The 22158-nt window shown below is 40.3% G+C and overlaps 2 pseudogenes; both read right to left on the bottom strand.

Moving 5' to 3' along the window:
- Nucleotides 1–1900: 1900 nt before the first annotated feature.
- On the bottom strand, nt 1901–6158 carry LOC119784911 (annotated as a pseudogene).
- A 2296-nt stretch (nt 6159–8454) lies between these two features.
- Nucleotides 8455–21904, bottom strand: LOC119784905 (annotated as a pseudogene).
- Between the last annotated feature and the right edge of the window lie 254 nt (nt 21905–22158).

Genomic DNA, 22158 nt, shown 5'->3' with positions numbered 1-22158 from the left:
GAAAACAGAACCAGAACTCATTGGCTTAAATGTTTTTGTCCACTTATTTTCTTATCCAATAAAAATAATAGTTATGAATAACTGCTTCTCTGTTCTGTTTTTTGTCTGCTGAAGTCCTCTTGAACCCTCGGTCAATGATGACAAAAGGCTGCTCACACTGAGCCTGGTTTTGTTGAAGGTTTCATCCTCAAGTTTTTCCTCTCCACTGTTGCTACATGCTAGGTGTGAGGGATTGCATCGACCTGTAGAGTCAATGACTTTACGGAATTAGCTAGTTTATCGTTATATTAAAAACTTTCAACCAATCTGTCTGTACAATGTAATTGAATTGTCTTTGTAAAGTGACTTAAAACGCCATCTGTTGTGAATCCAGTTGAATTAAAAATAAAATCCTCTTGCAACACCACATAGTTTCCAAAACTGTTTTCCCTTAAAGTTGTGTGTGCACAATGGCCTTAAGCATCATGTGACTGACCAATGACAAATCTGACCTAACATTGACCCCTGTGACATTTTTTGATACGGGTGATATGGCCTATTGCCCGGGGTAATATATTGACATAACCAGTTGGAAAAAAAAGATTCTGTAGGCTGGGCAAAACGGATTATCTATTGCTTTTAGGGATGTCCAGTCAGTAGGGAATCGAGATAGGAAAGAAATATGGCTGTACAATGCCACTGGCTAATGATGCTGACGTTAGTATCTGATTCAAGATTTCTTTTTAACCTTGAATTAAGGGTCAGTTTTTGTGGTGTTTTTTTTTCAAGGGATTTGAACTGCATTTCTCATTTAAAATATGTGTGTGTCATTTCCAAAACATTTTATTAAATGGTTTAGTTTTCACCTTTCTCAAAGACCAGATTGAGTTACTAGATTTTTCCCATTTTTTTCTGTGTTTCGACAGTAAAAATCTAAAAATGCCATCATTATTCTTTATTTACATTACTTATCAGAGATTATGTTTTTTTCTGCTGCTTATTAAGCTTTGTCCTGCTAATAGAGGTTTTAGTTTATTTTGATTTCTCTACTTAATCATATTTAACAGCCTCTAAAATGCTTGTAATACTATTATTAATGGTGAGCAGACAGGTTAGAATAGTAGTATTGTTCAATGTGCGTTCCCTTATATTAACTTTGTGAATACTCAAATAAATGTTTACATTTTCAAAATGAACAAGTTTCAGGTAAAGATTGCATGTTCAATGGCTTTGCTGTGAGATATTCAATGTTTAAGTTATCTTCTGATTTTGATCAATTTAGTTCTTCATTGGTTTTACAAATTTTACTGGGATTCACAATCATTTTCATTCCTTAAAAAACTAAATTGTAAATCGAATAATACCTTGAAAAATGTGCAAAATTTCAAATGAGTGAAAAGATTAACCTTGATTTTTGTACCTATGTCATCACACAGCAAAAACCTTTCTGTACAAAAAAAATGTATTTCCAAAATAACTTTGTACACCTTTCTCTGCCTTCAGTTTAAAAAAATCCTTTGTAGCTGCCAGAACTTTCTGCAAGAGTCGTTAAATTTGAAAGAAAACTAGAAACAGAACAGAATAAACATTAATTTCACATCCAGCTTGCAGGTAGGCCAAAACATGTTTATTCTAGATTTACCTTAATCTCTCCTTATACTTATATCTAATTAGATTTATAACAATCCTGTAATTAATGTTTGATCACTGCTTACTACATAGCCATTCTATGTATTTTCATTAACAGAGAAATGGAGGGACAGAGAAGAGGTGCAGTGAGAACAAAAAAAGATATCTGGTATGGTGTGGTAAATTACAAGAGACTTCTTATTCCACAGGAAGGTGGTTTATTTTTATAACATGAACAGCATACAGCTTCACACGGACTTTTCTTTTCTACTCTCTTTTTCTACTGCCCGCACTCTTCTTCTACGGTCCATAACAATACCAACAAGTAACAGCGCTTCCTAGTGGGCATGTATGTATTACACTTAAACTCCACAGTTACTACACCCCTCCCCTCTTAAGCATTAACAACCAAACTTTAACTGTTCCACTAACAAGCTTATCTTTCATTTAGCTAACTGGAAATCTTTAAGGTAACTAGGCAACCTTATTTGCCTTTTCGATTGTCTCTTAACTGGAGTTACACTCTTTTCAGTTCCTTGTTCAGTCTCTGGTTTTTTCACAGCTTCCACAGCCGTTGGCTCCTCCAACTTCTCTCCACCGAGAACGACCTCCTCAGCTTCCAGCCATTCTTCATTTTTTCCTTCAGACCCACTAGAATTAACAGGGTCAACCGGTTGGTTGCTGTTGCATTTTTCTGGTTTCGGGTAGTGAGTGTGAATCTGATCCACATGTCTCCTCACTATCCTCCCATCCCCAAGCATCACTTTGTAGGACACCGGTCCAGTCACCGACTCAATGATTCCTGGGATCCACTTTGGGCCTAAACTAAAGTTCTGGGTCAACACTGAGTCTCCTGTTTTGAACCAACGTCCCTTCGCTTTTTTATTGTGATCTTTCATCTGTCTTTCTTGGTTCCCTCTCACTCTTTTGCTCAGATCTGGATGAATGGAATCTAAGGTACAACGTAGTTTCCTCCCAAGAAGTAACTCTGCTGGAGATAAACCAGTTGTAGTGTGAGGAGTAACCCTGTAGCTAAATAACACTCTGGCTACTTTGGTTGTCAGGGTGCCCTCTGGACATTTCTTCATCATTCTCTTGAATGTTTGTACACCTCTCTCTGCTAACCCATTACTCGCTGGATGATAAGGAGCAGAGGTTACATGGCGAATGCCATTTTTGTTCAGGAAGTCCTTGAATTCCATGCTTGTGAAACAAGTGCCATTATCCGATACCAACAACTCAGGCAAACCATGGTTACTAAAACTGGTTCGCAGGCACTCAATTGTAGTGGCTGAAGTAGCGGAGCTTACTGGATACACATCCATCCACTTTGAATAGGCGTCAACCAGCACAAAAAACATTTTCTCCATAAACGGTCCTGCATAATCCACATGTATGCGGCTCCAAGGCCTATCAGGCCAATCCCATGGATGCAATGGAGCGGGTGCAGGAATGTTGCGGTGCTCTTGGCATGTGGTACAGCTCTTTACAGTGTCCTCCACATTTTTGTCCAACCCGGGCCACCATACATAGCTCCTAGCCAATGCCTTCATTCTGGACACTCCTGGGTGGCACTGATGAAGCTGCCTCATAACCTGTTCTTGACCTGGTTTCGGCACAATCACCCTCGAGCCCCACAACACACACTCGTTCTGTATACTGAGTTCATGCTTCCTTACTTCGTAGGGGGCAAACTCCTCCCCTTCCCGCTTTGATGTCCATCCATTTCGCACCATCTCCCGCACCCTTGAGAGCACCGGGTCTCTGTCCGTCCATTCTTTTACTTGATCAGATGTCACCAATGTTATGTCAGCGCTCTCCAGCATGAGTACTGTCTCTTCCCGTCTCTCTACTTCTGCTTTCACGGGCAAAGGAAGGCGGCTTAGGGCATCAGCATTACAGTGATTTTTTCCTTCCTTATACACTATTGTGTATTCATAGGCTCTCAATGTTACTGCCCACCTTTGGATTCTAGGGGAGGCCATCTGTGGTACGGCTCGCATCTCACTGAACAGAGACAACAAAGGTTTGTGATCTGTTACTATAGTGAATTTACGTCCATAAATATACTTATGGAACCGTTTTATTCCGAACATCACAGCTAGTCCCTCCTTATCCAGTTGTGAATAGTTTTTTTCCGCTGCGTTCAATGTTCGTGAGGTGAATCCTATGGGCCTCTCAGTTCCATCTGGCATGTGATGTGACAGCACCGCACCTACTCCATAAGGTGAGGCATCACATGACAGCACAATGTCTTTCTCTGGGTCGTAATGCACTAGTACTTGTGCAGACTGCATCATTTCCTTTGATTTTTCTAAAGCAACTTGCTGTGCTTCTCCCCACTGCCACCTCTTGTCTTTTTGAAGCAGTTTATGCACTGGAGCAAGAATTGTTTACAGATTGGGCAGGAACTTGTTGTAGTAGTTTAACAGTCCTAAATATGCCTTCAACTCTGTCACATTCGAAGGTGTAGGTGCCTCTTGGATTGCTTGCACCTTTTCATGAACTGGGTGCAATCCGGTTGCATCCACTTTATGACCCAGGAACATCACCTCCTCATTCATAAACAAACATTTTTCTCTTTTGAGACGTAGACCAGCCTCCTCCAGCCGTTCCAACACCATGGCCAACGTCCGCAGGTGATCTTGGTCATCTTTCCCTGTGAGCAGGATGTCATCCAGGAAAATTGCCACCTGGGGAATGCCCTGCAGCAATCCCTCCATTATCCGTTGGAATATCGCTGGGCTGGATGATACCCCAAAAGGTAGTACTATGTATGTGAACAATCCCTTGTGCGTGTTTATGGTCACATACCTCTTTGCTTCCTCATCCAGTGGAATCTGGTGATAGGCGTGACTCAGATCCAACTTTGTGAACTTTTGTCCACCCGCCAGCGTAGCGAACAGGTCCTCAATTCTGGGAATTGGGTACTGCTCCAACTTGGATATTTGATTTACTGTCAGTTTGTAGTCTCCGCACAGTCTTACTGTCTCATCTGGTTTTAACACAGGAACAACAGGCGCCGCCCACTCTGCATGTTTTACTGGTTCAATGATCTCTTGGGCAAGGAGACGATCCAGTTCCGCCTCCACTCTTCCTCTCATGGCATAAGGAACAGGCCTAGCTTTAAAAAATCTGGGGACTGCTTCCTTGTCTATGTATATTTTTGCTGGGGGGCCTTTAAATTTCCCTAGTTCTTTATTAAACACCTCCCCGTATTTTCCCAAAACCTCCTCTAAAGTTTCCTTTCTAACATGGTGGATTTTGGTTTCTGGACTCCCCTGTACCTCTACTGGGTTCCCCTCCAGGATGTGGTGGACTTGGGGGGTTGATCTCCACTGTAGGCCTAACTTTTGAATCCAATAACGGCCAATCAGACTGGGGCCTGACCCTGCTACGACTACTACCGGTAAGTCATCCACTCGTCCCTTATGATGCACCTTAACTAGTGCTGCTCCCACAACTTTTACTCTATGACCAGTGTAGGTTTTGAGTTGCACTTTACATGGGTGTAGCTTTGGTGCCTCTTTCCCCCTCAAGGTATTGAATACGGAGTGGTTCATTACTGTTACTCCGCATCCTGAGTCCACTTCGAACTGAGCGTCCGTCTCATTAACTGTTAGTGTCTCTATGAATGGAGCTACCGCTGGTACGTCAAGTTCATCTATTTTGTACAATGTGAACATGACTTCCTCTGCATCCATGCTCTCTTTGTCGTCCTCCCTCTGGCTGACGTAATGGGCTCCCTGCGTTCTCCCCTGTCTACTTGTCTGCCCACCACCCCCTCTAGTCTTCGACTGACCAGCTGGGCCTTTGGACCTACATACTTTCTTAATGTGGCCAATTTTTCCACATTTGTGACAGGTTTCTTTAATAAACCTACATTCACCCGCTGTATGGTGCTCACCTCCACATCTGTAGCAACCTTTATGCTGGAGCTGCTGCCGACTTGGGGTCTGTTTTGATGAAATTTTATGCACCACTTGCGGCGTCCTCCCATGTGATGCTGAAAAATCCAAAGATTGTAAGTCTTTTACATCTTTGCTGGCTGTTTCAATCGCCTGAGCTAACTTCAACGCCTTGTCAAAGCTCAAATCTGGTTCGGACAACAGTCGGCGCTGAATGCGGTCATCTCCGATGCCACAGACCAGTCTGTCCCGTATCATCTCCGACAACTTATCTCCATAATTGCAGTCTTGCGCCAATTTCCTCAGGACAGCAACATATTCCATGACTGTTTCGCCATTTTTCCTGTTTCTGGAATTAAACTTGAAACGTTGCACAATCTCACTGGGTTTTGGGTTGAAATGGTCCTTTAATAACTTGACCAGCTCATCGAACGTCTTGTCTCCTGGCTTGGCGGGGCTTACCAGATTTCTCATTAGGCTATACGTCTGACTGCCCACTGCACTGAGCAAAATAGCTTTCTGCCGACCTGCATCATCGATCTCATTAGCTTCAAAAAAATGGTGGAGCACCTCACAATATTCCTCCCACGTCTGGGTTTGGGAATCAAAAGGAGCGGTACTTCCTACCATGCCCGCCGCCATGGTCCTCTGTTGATTTCCACGTCCGTTCTTCTTTATTTTTAAACTTTGCAATTTAGCCGAGAGGCTTGCTCATTTGTCTGCCGAGGAATCCGCTGTGCCTTTATCCTCGGCTTGACTTTATCCTCGTCGCCATTTATGTGGTAAATTACAAGAGACTTCTTATTCCACAGGAAGGTGGTTTATTTTTATAACATGAACAGCATACAGCTTCACACGGACTTTTCTTTTCTACTCTCTTTTTCTACTGCCCGCACTCTTCTTCTACGGTCCATAACAATACCAACAAGTAACAGCGCTTCCTAGTGGGCATGTATGTATTACACTTAAACTCCACAGTTACTACACCCCTCCCCTCTTAAGCATTAACAACCAAACTTTAACTGTTCCACTAACAAGCTTATCTTTCATTTAGCTAACTGGAAATCTTTAAGGTAACTAGGCAACCTTATTTGCCTTTTCGATTGTCTCTTAACTGGAGTTACACTCTTTTCAGTTCCTTGTTCAGTCTCTGGTTTTTTCACAGCTTCCACAGCCGTTGGCTCCTCCAACTTCTCTCCACCGAGAACGACCTCCTCAGCTTCCAGCCATTCTTCATTTTTTCCTTCAGACCCACTAGAATTAACAGGGTCAACCGGTTGGTTGCTGTTGCATTTTTCTGGTTTCGGGTAGTGAGTGTGAATCTGATCCACATGTCTCCTCACTATCCTCCCATCCCCAAGCATCACTTTGTAGGACACCGGTCCAGTCACCGACTCAATGATTCCTGGGATCCACTTTGGGCCTAAACTAAAGTTCTGGGTCAACACTGAGTCTCCTGTTTTGAACCAACGTCCCTTCGCTTTTTTATTGTGAACATGAACAGCATACAGCTTCACACTGACTTTTCTTTTCTACTCTCTTTTTCTACTGCCCGCACTCTTCTTCTACGGTCCATAACAATACCAACAAGTAACAGCGCTTCCTAGTGGGCATGTATGTATTACACTTAAACTCCACAGTTACTACATATGGATTCTGTCCAAGGGAAATGTCATTCTGACCTCTGGATCGCTCAGTAACACTAAGGAGTCACATTTTGCCACTAAGCAACTGAATCCTTAAAGAAAGCAAAGGGAAGCTTTAAAGTTTTTCTGTATTTTAAGCGACTTTCACTCCCATTCATATTTTTTTTTTACTATCTAAACTATCCATAATAGGCTGAAATAAAAAATCCAGCTTGGTTTGTTCCTGGTTTAGTGTTGAACATAATTGAGATCAAAAGTCACCTGCAGATGATTAGTAAACCTGCACCTTGAACCCATAGATTTAATGATGTGTGGTCTCTAAAAATAATTCAGAGTATCCCACCGCTGTGTTGACTGTGTTTGCAGTAGATTATATCCAAACATCGCGATTCCTATAGATGCTCTGGAGTGAGGGTGAAAGAGACAGCATGTGCCCATATAAGGAGTATATACTCCCCCCCAGCTCATGATGCATTCACAAACAGAAATAAACAGCTACAGTAGCGTCACTAAGCTCCACTGGGAATATGCTTAGAGATTGACATTAACTGCATATATAAATGACTCCTTAGTCAATCAAGAAGTTCCGTTTTGTTTTGTTTACAAAAACAGGTCAGTTTCCCCCTCACTATTAATAGATTTCTCTTTTATAAAAGCAGGCCTGTTAAGGTAAATCTGTCTATAAATATCTGTTTATAATTCTTAGAACGTTTAATATTAGCTAAAAATGAAACATCAAATACATTTCTATCCAGATATTTACACGCAATAAAGAGTTAGAAACCATTTTACCAGTTTTTTCATAAAGCATTCCGCTGAAATTAAGTGTGTCTTTTCAAAAGAAAAACTCTGGCTTATGATAGAATATATTTATTGAACAATTTTTAAAAGCATGTGTTTGGGATTTTGTTTTACAACATGACCCGTATTTAAATTTGATCTCTAAGCTTTCTGCTCTTTTTTCCATCTTTGCTGTGTGTTAAATGGAGATCTGCAACAGACTTATTAAACCTTCAGAGCTAATTTTGCTGTGGATTTTATTTAAGGTATAAGTGTGAAGGGGCTGGTCACCCCTTTCATGTTCTAAGCTAAACATGTTCAGAATATGATGTTGTACTTCATACCACGTACAACTAAATTTGAAACAATCCAAGAGGCATCCATCAGATATTCCCTAACTGGAGACATGCAAGAGATCTGAACACTAATATGAAAATATGTCATGTATCCTCCCAGCATTCATGTCATCTTTCTGCAGAGAAGCTCTTCAAAAATAAATGAAACACAACTCCTTACTGAAGGATTCATTTTTAATTCATAACACTGATTAAAATGTCAACAAAACAATCATTTTGGCTTAACCTGCCTGCCTTGCAAAATTCAAGGTCTTAGAAGTAAGACGTGCAATGGAAGTGTTTTACATGTTAACTTCTAATAGATTAAGCATATGAAATAAAAATCATCTCCATTATTTGCAAGACCTTTATAACTTGAATTGCACCTTTATTACATATCTTAGGAGATAATAATCTTTTATATGCAAATGATTTCTAACAATGCTCTCTGACCTTTTTTCTATTTCGTGATCTGGAACTTCTTTTCCCACAACCCATAGCCGCCTTTTCCATAAATTTAGTTCATTTTACTTAATAGAACACTTTAACCATCTCAAAGGGAAATTAGATTATGTTGTAACTTATAATGAAAGAGTTTGATACCATCTATGAGAAAGAAAACGTGAGTGAACTCACCTGCAATATACATATTTATATATATATATATGTAATTATGAAAAATAGACTATTATTTGCAGAGAGCTGCTAGTTTCAGGATATTTCTCCCCATCCTTCCAAGTCCTTTTCCAGTACAATGCATTCTTTTGTGCCAGAAGAAAGCTTGGGACTCCTGGACCTCGCAACCCTTTCTTCCGGGGCACCCGATTGTGCATTAATTTCACTTCGCTTTGAAGCCTTGACTTGTTGCAGCTCGGTTTCTCTGTCCGTTTTCCAAAACTGTCGCTTTAGGAGGATGATGACAGCAATGATGAAGAAATAGGAAGTCCCACTGAGGCAAGTAATCAGACCGAGGAAAATGACTCTTTAATTGAAGACAATGAACAGAGAGAAGGTTAGATTAGAATAGTAAAGAACCAGATTTGTTTGGTAGATGATGTGTTACCTGTACATGTTAGAGTCATAAATGCGACATGCACCCCTGCCTCCACACTTCTTAATGGACCATTTGAGGCAAGTGGAGTCAATCAGAGCTCCAAAGTACACTGGTGCTGGAATTCCACCTTCAAAGTGTTGCATAAAACAGAGTCTTCACTTCAGTATCTTGCATTGCTTCTAAAGTGATATTTTACTCAGATTTGAGGCTTTTGTTAGAGAACTTCATTAGACTCAATGACCATAATTAAAATAAGCTTAAGTAAATCAAAATAATCTCCCAGTTACCATGTGTGTTATATCCAGCTAACACTTACCAAGAGTCCTGGTTACTAAAGCCTGAATGCCTAATGCAAGGGATTTGAGATCGGGTGAGATACATCTGTGTTTAAAAAATAAGAAGCAAAGAGGAAAAATAAGTACAATTTAATCTATTCAAATAAGCAGAAAATGAATGAAACTGTTACTGTAAGGCAGAGGAAGCAAAGTTTTAGCTTAAAACATTCTGATGACAAACTAGTAGCACTGTCTGCTTATTCTAATAACTCTTTGATTTATGGTTTAGTTTAATTTATGCACTTTGAGCCACTCTAACAAAAAATTATGCTCTGGTTTAAGCCATTTCACCATTGTTGTTTGTTTAGGGTACTTTTAATGCTAAAAGACAGCTTAATAATTTGTTAAAGGAAGCTTTTTTACATACCGTATAATAACCATGTAGCCGGGTGTGGCTCCCAGAGAGTTGATGAAGGAACTGAGAACAGAAACGGCCATGTAAGAGGTGAAACTGCGGCTGCAGTCTTTAGCATGCGGACACTGACCCAGCCTCACTGACGTGGAGCTGCCAGGTGGAAAGGAGGTGGACACACAGCTGCAGTTGTGAAAAACCTGCAAAAGAAGTTATTGACATGCTAAAATACGCATATTTTGGAATCAGTGAGTAAACTGTCATTAAAACGTTTTACAAAAATATAGATCATCTTAACAATTACGCTACTTTTGTTCTGCAAGCATCTTTGTTTGGAGGTTACAAGCTCTTTACCCAAGCAGGAAAAACGTTTACCTCTTCTAAAATCATCTTCTAAAAATTTGTTGAAATGCAGGTACCCCTGTGCAACTGTGCGATTTGTTGCAGTTTCCCTACTGTGTTCTTGCCGCGTCCGCTTGAGCTGAGGCAGCCTGCCATGCATGGCGAGACATAAGTGATTCCCTTGTCTGAACAAACAGGATCCCACTCATCTGGCGAGCAAGAGCAGTCTCTGTTACACTCTGAAAAGACCATCTCTCCATCGAATGATACACTCTGTGTCCTGAAGACAAATGGTTAAAAAATTGAGAACATATAAGGTTTATTGTCAAGAAAGAGTATAACCAGGGTTGTATTTTTGCTCTTTGTCTTAATGCTGACCCATTGTAAGAAACAGTGAGTCCAGCCACAGGCCTGTTGTCACATTTGGTGCCAAACTGCAGTAGTAAAAGGAGGTACCCCATGAAAGAGGTAGCAAACGAGAGCTGAGCTCCAGAGACCACACTCAGCTTGTACCTTCTCATCAGCAGCCCCCCTAAAAAGATTCCTACGGCTACTGCGGGTAGGTTCAGCACACCTGAAAGTAAAAAAAAAAAGAAGCAATGTTTATCGGAGAGAATAGCCGAATGAACATCATTGTTTTTTTTTTTTTTTATTGCTGCAATTCCCCCCTTTCACAAGACACTCCCATAGGGATGTGCGGTCCTGGATCACACTATGCTTGGGGACAAAGTAGCTGCTACTTGCTTGTCTTATTATCTTTTACTGTGGCTCCTCAGCAAGCCACATTATAGAGACCATGTGAATGAAGGACCATGCAGTCCACAGTATTTAGAAACTTCAGTCTGCCAAAAGCTAAGTGGGCTTGTTGGTAAACTCAGAACCAGATTCTGCAGAACCGACCTTCTGCAATTTTTCTCTCTGAGTTAGCAGGAAATCAATGAAGGGGGCAAAGACTGAATAAACAAATGATGGAAGCCTCACAGTTAGGTCATCCATAGAACAATCCATCAATGCTTCCCTGAACTTTGGAGATACCTAATCTCTCCAAAGCAGAGAGAGATCAACGGAAGTTAAAGTCTGGCAAAGTTTCCATCTAATGAAGTTGTGTATTTGATAAATAGTGATCTTTTCATGTGTTTACTGTTGTGTAAAAAACCTAAAAGGAAGCTAATGATGACAAAATGGTACAGCATCCTGACATGTCTCAATCTGTTGTTTATAAAGCAAACTTTATTTTATGCAGGGTTTAAATACTAATATATCTATCCATTCATTCTTTTTCCCCCGCTTAGTCCTTGTCAGCAGTCTATGGGCGAGAGGCAGGGTACACCCTGGACAGGTTGCCAGTCGCAGGGCAACACAGAGACACACAAAGACACACATCCATTCACACACACACTCACACCTAAGGACAATTTAGTGAAGCCAATTAACCGAAGAGTAATGCCTTTTTTGGACTATGGGAGGTAGACGGAAAACCCAGGGGAGAACCCACCGATGCACAGGTAGAACATACAAACTGCATGCAGAAAGACCCCGGGCCAGGACTGAAAGCCAGAACCTTCATGCTGCAAGGCAACAGTGAAAACCACTGTGCCATACATTAACAACAACATTTTTTATTAGTTCCCTTGCATCTGCTACAGTAGCTAGTAGCTCCATTATCTTCAAAAGTTCAACCTAGTAAAAAAAGAATCTTGGTGGTCTTTACCATAACTATTCTCTCAGGAAGAATCACTGAAGGTTAAAGAGTTATTTAAAGGTTTAAAATTTAAACAAAACATTAAATAACATTATTTTAGCAAATAATGTTTTATTCACCTGCTTGGTTTTGTATTGCAATTAGTTTTTAAGCCATTCAGATTTCTCTAAATTAGTTAAAAGCTTATGGGCTCTATGCAAAACTCCACTTCTCTCTAACCTTATAGCAGCTCCTTTATTTCCCTTCTGTCAGGCTGTGTGGAGGTTTGAAGAGGATCAAAATGCATAGACAGAAACTGAAGTGGTTTCCTGCAGAGTCAATAAACCAAAAGGTGGCAACTGAGGAAAAAAATCCAAAAATAACAAAATAACAAAACCAAAAACAACAGGAGATGTCAGGGAAAACACACACGAGGATCAAGGAACAATGAGAAACCAGCAAGCAGTAACTGAAGAAAGGAGTATATATTCCAAACAGAACAAAGACTAGAGTAATCAAATGATTGGGAGCAGGTGTGGACAGAAGAATCTAGAAGGGAGCTAGGAGAAGGAGACTGACACAAGACGACAACAGAGGGTAAACAACAAATACATAAGAAATCAAATACAACCAGAGAACAACTAAAATACCACAAAATGGAAATGAAACCATGACACAGTCTTTCATTACGGGATAAATTGATTCATCCAGATGGTCCGGCCATTGTTCTCATGGTTACTAGGGTCAGGCACACCTGGATTAATCAGTTCATCCAGTAGAGAAAGACAGGAAAAAAAGAAGCTGCCTTAAATTCAGGGAGTAGTAGAGTCGTGCATAGAGCCCATTTGACCTCAATCCAAAAACTCTACTTGATCAACTTTGATTTTCAAACTTAAAATCCATGGCAAACTGTAATTGGATTGCATAATTTTAATAATTATAGAATCAAACCATAGTTTAGTTGAGTTCACTCGATTAGTAAAGTTTGTTAAACGAAATATGTTTTCCTTAGGTCTCTATTGTGTTGAAAATGTAAATGATAGACTTAGACTTTGACAACATTTATTGTCATTTTGTGTATGAGAGCAAAATTAAATTTTGTTTTGTATACACAGAGTGCATACAAAACATAATTTAATTTATACAGTTCTCATAACATTTCCATTTTCTTAAAGTGCAGCAGTGATCAAAAGTCAACATTGTGTTAGGAACTGTTTGTGTGGGTTGTGTTTTTGTTTTGTTATCTCCTTCCACCACCAGGTGGCGCTCTGTTCTTGTTGGTCCTCCCACACACCTGTGGCTGGTTGGCTCATTACTGAGGACTATTTGAGCGGTGGACTGTCACTACCTCCGATGCCAGAGTGCTTGCAAGTTTTGGGTACTCTAGCCAAGCTGAGTTTTGCAGAGTCTAACTGAGTCTCTGTTTTTTCGCCGAGCCTAACCTTGTTTTTTTGTCTTTGCCTTTTTGGCAGTAAGCCTTCCTGCAAGCTGGATTTTTGGCCTTCTTCCCCTGAAAGGATTGTTTGAGTCTCCTACTGAGCAGGGGATTAACTTCCACAAGTTCCGTTCAAGTCCTCCTAGATTCCCAAGTGACAGTCAGCTCAATTGCTCCTCAGGATCCAACCAAGTCTAAACCTGTCCGCCCTCCAACGAGTCTCAACCTCTGGATAAACCCACACTAACTGGATTCTGGGAGAAGAGGTCTTCTCAAACAACATGAGTCCCGTTTTCTCTGTCTCTTCAGTCATCGCTCAGAGTTCCCACGAATCCTGAACTAACCGCGGATACTTCCCTTCCCTCTTCCAGTTCCGGTTCACAAGCACACTGAGTTTCCTGAATCCTACCCCCACTGTCCTTATCAATAAACCTGTTCAAACTTTTACCCTGGTTCTCTGAGTGGTTCAGTGCATGTGGGTTAGATCTCTCAAAAAAATCATGACACATTGTGGGAGAAAACGCATTGTTATGGTCAGTTTGATGCAGAGTCTGTGACATGATTTAGAGTTTTTTCAACATTCAGCTGTCTGATGGTGGTGGGGAAGATGCTGTTTTGGAATCTGCTGTACCTTCACTGAATGCTGCAAAGCCTATTCCTAGAAGGCAGCATGGGGAACAGTGCATGGTTGGGATGAGAGGGGTCACTGATAATGTTACGGCTCGAGACATGCAGCACTGGGATCAAATGTCTTTTATGGAGGGAAGAGGAGCCCCTATCATCTTCTCTGCAAGTCTCATTACTCTTCTTACTTTTTTCCAGTCTGAGGCGCTGCAACCTCCATACCACACCGTGAGACAGCTGGTCAGAACGCTCTCTATAGTGCTTCTGTAAAAGGTTGTGTGTATAGGTAGGGGCAGTTGGGCTCTCCTCATCCTCCTCAAGAAGTATGCGCTCATGTGCCCTTTTGACCAGTGAGGTGGTGGTGTTTACAGTCCAGGTGACGTGTATGATGTGCACTTTATGGAATTTGTTGCTGCTGAACACCGATTTTTCCTGAACTCAATGATGATCTCCTTCATTTTCTCCGCATTCAGGATCAGGCTGTTATCTCTGCACCAGTCCATCAGCTGTCCCACCTCCTCTCTGTAGTCCCTTATTGTTGTCATCTCTGATGAGGCCCACCACCGTGGTGTCATCTGCAAACTTCACGATGTGATTGCTGATAAACCTGGGGACGCAGTGATGTGTCATCAGGGTGAACCGCAGGGGGTTCCGGACGCAGCCCTGAGGGGAGCCTGTGCTTAGGGTAATGATTTCAGAGGTGTTCTGTCCGATCCGCACTGACTGAGCTCTGTGAGAAAGTCGAACAGCCAATTGCAAAGGGGTGTATTAAAGCCCAGCTGTTCCAGTTTTCCTATCAGATGCTGTGGGAAGCAGAAAAAAATAAATAAATAAAGATGCTGTGGGATGAACAGTATCTGTACGTGGGTGTTCTTCTCCTCCAGGTGTGCTAGGCTCAGGTGAAGAGAAGAGGAGATGGCGTCTTCAGCTGAGTGGTTTCCGTGGTAGGCGAACTGGAACGGGTTGAATGATGGGGGGAGACTGGAGACAATGTGTTCTTTTACCAGCCTTTCGAATCACTTCATCATGATAGGAGTCAGCGCGACAGGCTGGTAGCCATTGATGGAGGTGACCTGAGGCTTTTTTGACCAGAATGATGGTGGCAGACTTGAAGCATGCTGGCACTATTGATTGGTCCAGCGAGGTGTTAATAATCTCTGACACCAGCCGGCTGACCTGCACACTCCTTGTACACCCACCCAGGAATGTTATCGGGGCCTAGGGCCTTTCTTGGGTTGAGTTTTCCTCACTTCAGCTATGGAAAGGATAAGTGCCTCCTCCCCCTGTTATGGAATGGCTTTTACTGCTCTCCAGCTGTTTAGTGTCTCAAACTTGACAGTTCATTTAGGAAGTGAGCGTTTGCTTCGTCTACCAGGGGGTAGGGTGTGCTGTATTCTGTGATTGCCCGTATACTATTCCACATCCTCCTGGAGTTGCTGGCATCTTGGAAAATATCCTGGATTTTCTGGCTTTAGTTCTGCTTCACTGATCTGATGGCACGGTTGAAGTTGGCACGCGCCCTCCTCAGTGCTTCCGTATACCAAGACTTGGAAGCTGATTTGTAGCGTGAGCCCCTCCAGGCTAACAGCATTGTCCGGTATAGAAGAATGAAGCCATGACTCAGTCTGAATGATGCCGCAGCAGTTACCGATATATGATGTTATGATAATATCTATTGTGAATTCAAATCCTATTTAATGTAAGAAAATGCCTTTTAAGTCCATCTTATTCCAGGTTTAATTTATTGCAATTAAAATCTAAATTTCTTAGGTGCCATATGTTAATCAGTTTAATTGTTTTTTTTTTTACTAGTGTTTTTTCCCCCACTTTTTCAATTTCAAAAATCAATGTGTCTAATTACAGCTCATGAAAAGCATTCTATGTCTTATTAAAATAAAATTCTGTGGGATTTACCTATGAGGAAGTTGGCTCTGGATGCTGATTGTCCAAACTGCTGCTCCATGTATTTGGCTTTGAAAGTGAACAGGCCTATAAATGAGTTAAACTTCAGAATGCTCCCACAAAGTAGCAAGAAATAAGCAGGGGTCCCCAAGAGACGTTTTAGTGATGGAAGAAACCCTGTAATACACAAGAAAGATACATCAAATACTCAAAAATAAATGTATATTTCCATAAAAATAATATTTCTACTTCAACCTTTAGCAATTTCAGTTAGCTTGAGGTTTTGGTTGCTTCTGAGTGTGCTGTCTATCCCATCCAGGGTTAGGGACACAGGAGTCGGTTTGTCCTTTTCATCCCCTTGTCTGGGCAGGGAGCGTGGCAGGAACCAAAAGGGGATGCTGGAGATGAGGAGCAGGGAAGAGGATACAAAGAATCCCATCCACCAAGCACCTACCCAGCGGGAATCCTTTGGAGTGATGGTGATGCTTTCTGCATCGGGAGAGAATATAGTTTAGTATTAAAATCAAGAGCAGCAATCAAGGAGATTTTTCCACTATCTTCTGCAGGTTTTTTTTTTTATTTATTTTTTTTTTTTTTAGGGTTTCTAAATGCTTTTCTTGTAAAAAAAAAAAAATCCAGACTTTCTAGAGTTATTAGTCATTTAACTTAGAAACCCATACAAGAAAAAAAACATTTACTGAACAGTCATGTTTCTATACTGAGCAATGTTTAAACGGAAGGAAGGAAGGAAGGAAGGAAGGAAGGAAGGAAGGAAGGAAGGAAGGAAGGAAGGAAGGAAGGAAGGAAGGAAGGAAGGAAGGAAGGAAGGAAGGAAGGAAGGAAGGAAGGAAGGAAGGAAGGAAGGAAGGAAGGAAGGAAGAAAGGAAATTGCAATATAAAGCAAAGAACAGAGACAGGAAGTAAGTACACTATAAAGGCAATAACAAGAAGGGAAGGATGCAAGAAAGGAATCATGGAATTAATGGTGTAGGACACAAGGAAGGAAGGGATGAAAGGAGAAAGGTAGAAAGGAAGGAGCCAATGATTCTGGGCAGAGAGAAAGAATGAAACACAATGAGGGGTAAATCATGGGCACAAGAAAGAAAGGGGAGAAGAAAAAAACTGCATAGACTAGGTAGAAACGAAAAAAACTGATATAAACTGATACAAAATTGCACAACAACCTAATAACCAGATCGGCTCATATTTTGTGTTTTGAGCTCATTTAATATTTTTGGGAACAATGAATAATTTATTTGATGAACTGAGTTAATAATGTCCCCAAAGAGACTCAAAAAGAGTTCCCACTAACCTTCAGTGACAAGTGTGCCACCTGTTCTTGTGCACATGTCAGACATTTTGCCCAACTAACAGCAGGCTCAGTCTAAATGAGGCTCAAAACCCAATCCCCTGTGTCTGCCAACAAGCACCTACTAATTTAACTTAAGATTAAATTAGGCATTAACAAAGAAAAAAATCCTGTCTATAACCAAAGTAAAACATATTAGTTAAAAGAAAAGTTCTGAGTTATGAAATTAAATGTATATATAACTGTATGTTAGTTGTTGTTACAGTATTCATATTATCCAAGAATTTAACAACCTTGTCATTGAAATATCTAATACCTCTTGTAAAATCACCAGAACATGTTCTTGAAAGGTACTTACATAATCAATGCAGCCAAACTTACCCATATCAACATATCCAATGTCAACATAAAGTTTAGCACAATAGGAACCCAGCAGAAATCCAAACATGGGGCCCAGGAGAGTGATAGTTTGAAGACAAGCTGCCAACATATACAGACAGTTAACTGTTCCTTCATGACCCCAAAGTTGCACTCACAACTCAAAAGATGGTAATGGCTCACCGATGTAGAAAGGGGAGTTTTCTGCTTTAGCGAAATCATCGATGTACGAGATGCCCAGAGGCGTGACGGGAGTTTCTCCGATGCCACGCAAAGCGTTTCCAAGGAACACATAGATCCACATATGGGAACTGGACTCTCTCACACAAGCTGATAGAATCAATATACAGACACATAGTGAAACCATATCATATGAAATTTTATATTCTTGTTTTTAACTGTTCTTTTTTAAGATTTTGAGTAAAAATAGTAAAAAGAAATGTTGAATTTATGTATTTATTTGTTTATCTATTTCATGATGTCGTTATATGTATAAGGGTAAATGATGACTTTAGGAATGAAAGATGTTTTGATCATCACATCACAGGATACAACTCTGATACCTTTGTTGTCTTCCACAGAAGGCTCAATCTGAATTCCTGGCATGCCATCATTTTTCAGCGGATCCACACATGCTGGGATACTCACACTACTGTTCTGGAGAACCTGGATAACTGTGTCATATTTATAGCTGGATAAATGAAGCCACAAAGAGAAATTTAATATTTTTATGATTTTTTTTTTTAAATCTTTTTTGCTGTCCTTTTTAAATGCTTTTATAAATGCTTACAGTCCCATGAAGAAATGCGTCAGACCGGTGAGAAGGGCCCCGATAGCCATTAGTAAACACCCAGCAGCGATGAATCTGGGTCGATGTAGTTGGGCCCCAAAATGGCTGACCATGGCGAGAAATAGCAAGTTACCTAACCCAGGTAAAAAAAAAAAAAAAAAAAAAAAAAAAAAAAAAACACATGAAAAAGGATTAACTCAGAAAAAAAGAAACAGAACAAACAGTTTTGTTTCTAACAGCAGAGAGATCAGTTCAGCTAGGGTAGTACCCATCTCAAAGCTGCCATCTATGAGACCAACATGTGTGCTTGAGAGGTCAAAGCGTCTCTCGATCTGAGTGATGGAGCTCTTCATGTAGGTGCCCGTCAGGGCTTTGGAGAAGTAGGCGAAGGAAAGCGCCACAATGAACAGCTGGGCAACACAAAACAAGAAGGGAAACTTTAGAATTCGAGGATCAATTTATTTTCCAGCTGAAGAAAGTAAGACATTGTTACCTTTCAGTACAAATTTGGCACAGACCTTTGTTTAACATTGGTTTTCAACATGTTTCAAAATTTTGTGGAACCGCGTTTTGTTGCAGTTGCAAATATGAGTCTTTGCATCAAGAGGCTGAAATTGTATTGATGTTACAACTTCTTTACAACAGTCTTTCAGCATAATTTGAATTAGATTAAGGTTGGACTTTAACTAGCCAATTCTTTTTATTTTTTTATTATTTTTTTAACAGTGTCCTGTCTGGCAATGTGGCAATAAGAATAATTGTCTTTATGCCAAAAAGAGCCCAACAGAATTTGCTTTCACAAGTGGAGCAGTATGGCTGTATGGTGTCCCGCTTGATTTATTCATTTAAATAGCTTAATTATAATTCTTGCAGGGAGTATTAGAGATTAGATGGATACTGCAATGGAGGTAGAACAGGAAAGGAAAAACAGAAAAAAGAGGAGAAAATTTGAAATGATGAAATTGGCTAGCCAATTCAGAAACAAACTACAGATTGAACTTCCTGGCGTTCCTTCCTGTATTATGTATCCTGTATCCTGTATCCTGCCTTAATTTACTATTAAAACATGGTGCTATTTCAGTTGGACAAAATCTTGACAGCATCCTCGTGTACTTGGTCAAAAAAACTCCTGTTTATGTGTGGTTCAGAGACACCTAATGGTCTTTATTTGTCTTTGGAAAAAAAGTGAAAAGGCAATAACACAGTAAAGGCAGTACTCCTCAAGCCAAAGTTTAAGCCGAAAGCCTTCAAGATGCAACAAGGCATTGCTAAAAATTGTGCCATTACTCTGCTTTCTAGGCTTTTAAGTTGTGTTTTTATCGAAGGTAATTGGACTGAGAGGATCAACAGAGGGCTCTAAAAATACCCAAATAATAAAAAAAAGAGAAATTTTGAGAAGTGCAGGTTACAAACAGCTTGAGTACTTTGAGGGTAGAAAGGCGTTTTCTGCTTCTCTGTCCGCTGGGGTCACAGAGAACCTGCTGGCTGGTCATCTGGCTGACATCCTGGACAGCTTCTTCCATCTTCAGACTTTAAGTCTACCTTCTTCCTATGTTGTGTGAAAAATTACAAAAATTACATGTCTAATACTTTAAATACGTGTCATTATATCTAGAATCTATTATTCCTGAAGGTGGAATAGATGACAATACATAAAAAGAGCTCTATCTACACAAGGTTATTCTATCTATCGATCGATCTATCGATCTATCGATCGATCGATCTATCGATCTATCTATCTATCTATCTATCTATCTATCTATCTATCTATCTATCTATCTATCTATCTATCTATCTATCTATCTATCTATCTATCTATCTATCTATCTATCTATCTGTCGATCGATCTGTCTGTCTGTCTGTCTGTCTGTCTGTCTGTCTGTCTGTCTGTCTCTTTCTTTGGATAATTGCATTTCCTGTCCTATTGCATACCTGTCCTCATAAAAATATGTGTAATGTGCATTTTTCCAAATGTTGCATGAGTAAACAATAGGAAACGCTCCTTCCAATAAGTTCCACTTTTGTTTCTTTATTATTATTTTTTCAAAGGTGTTTGTGATGGTTAAGATATTTCTTGGCAATGTTGGAAAGAAATTTGTGCAATCATGTAGTGATTTTGGAAGGTCAGTAAATCCTGTGTTACCATTGATCAATGTTTTCCACGCCTTGACTCTCGATTTTGTTCAGCCCAAAGCTGTAGAAATCACTGAGGAACCTTTTATCAATTAAACAATATATCAAAGACTTTGTGTCACATCTGTACTTTAATTTATTTGGACCAGAATAGATGTTTTGAGTCTACTTCCTGTTGTCATACAGGTTCTACTCTTTCCCCCTCATCTGTGAAATAATAATTGAAACCAGATTTCCCTGTGTCTATGTATTTTCTTTTATTATTATTAATTAGTTTGATTGTCTGAACCCTTTAAACTGCACAAAAAACAAAAACAAAAAACAGAACCAAGCTGTTGGAGGAAAACTAATTTTCAGATTGTCCTGAATGTTGGGAAACAGGCTTAGCTTGTAACTTGCTATGAGACATTTAACCAAATACACGGTTGAGGTGACTAGTAACAGCTAAGGTGAACATTATCAGAACTAGGTCATAGCATTTCCAAAGCTGCAGCTCTTTCTACATGTTTCCCGTCCACACTAGTCTAAAACCCTTTAATGATATTACTTTATCTCTGTGTGTATTACAGAAAATCTGCAACAAATAGAAAGTTGTCCAACAAAGTTCTTTTTTTTTAAAGTTGATCTTTTTTTAACTCATAAACATTTCACTTTGATATGAAACTCTTCTGTATGTGTCTGTCCTGCAAAGGAAGGCAGCAGAGCATTAGAAAGAGTCGCTACCTGGGTAAACTCACCCCGTTTCAATCCTCTTGGGTGAGCAGGCGTCAGCTGATTCTTGGCTCAGTTCATTTTGGGAACAAAGTGCTGCTGACAACTCTGAAATAGCCTGTGAGGATGAATCTCTGACAGAAAATCAATCTGTTTATTCACTTTATGACCCCATTAATTCCTCTAAGGTTTCAACTTGCAGGTATTTCCAAACAAAGGGCAGCAGATCTTTTATGAATTACTCATTAATGACATTAATGTCAGTCTTTATACAGACAGTTCAATGTCGGTCTTTTTTTTTTATATCTATTATAAACATAAAGAAAGAATAAATGTTGCAAAACTATCTACCAAGGAAGTTAATACCTAGAGCATCTTCATCACTGGGGGCTCCTCTTACTTCTTCTTCCTCGTTTCTTCCTCGTTAAGCACCATGGATCTCTTCTCCAGCTGAAAGGAGACAGCCGTGCTCTCCCTCTGGCTCCTATTCTCCTGACTTAGACCAGCGCCGTTACTTGGAACCAGCTAAACAAAAGGCCTCACACATTTTTATTCCACACACATGCCAACCAGTCCAGGAGGAGGACAGCAACAAGAGCAGAGAAGGAGGTGGGGGCTTGGAGCTCAGAGAGGGAAGAGGGGGGGGGCACAGATTAGAGGTTTTGAACCGGTCTCTTTAGGTTTCTAATGAGGAAAAATGTTCTTAGTGGTATTAAAGAATTGAAAGTACACATTGTTTTCATTTTTTAATCCTTGGAAAATTAGAAAAAGAATAAGCAAAAGTATCCTGCACATCATGTTCAAACTGACATGGATGAAGACCTCAAAGGTGGAA

The sequence above is a fragment of the Cyprinodon tularosa genome, unplaced genomic scaffold (genome assembly GCF_016077235.1).
Source record: "Cyprinodon tularosa strain WSP-4 unplaced genomic scaffold, ASM1607723v1 ctg237, whole genome shotgun sequence".
In the NCBI taxonomy this organism is placed as follows: domain Eukaryota; kingdom Metazoa; phylum Chordata; class Actinopteri; order Cyprinodontiformes; family Cyprinodontidae; genus Cyprinodon; species Cyprinodon tularosa.
This window is presented reverse-complemented; position numbering and strand designations above follow the sequence as displayed.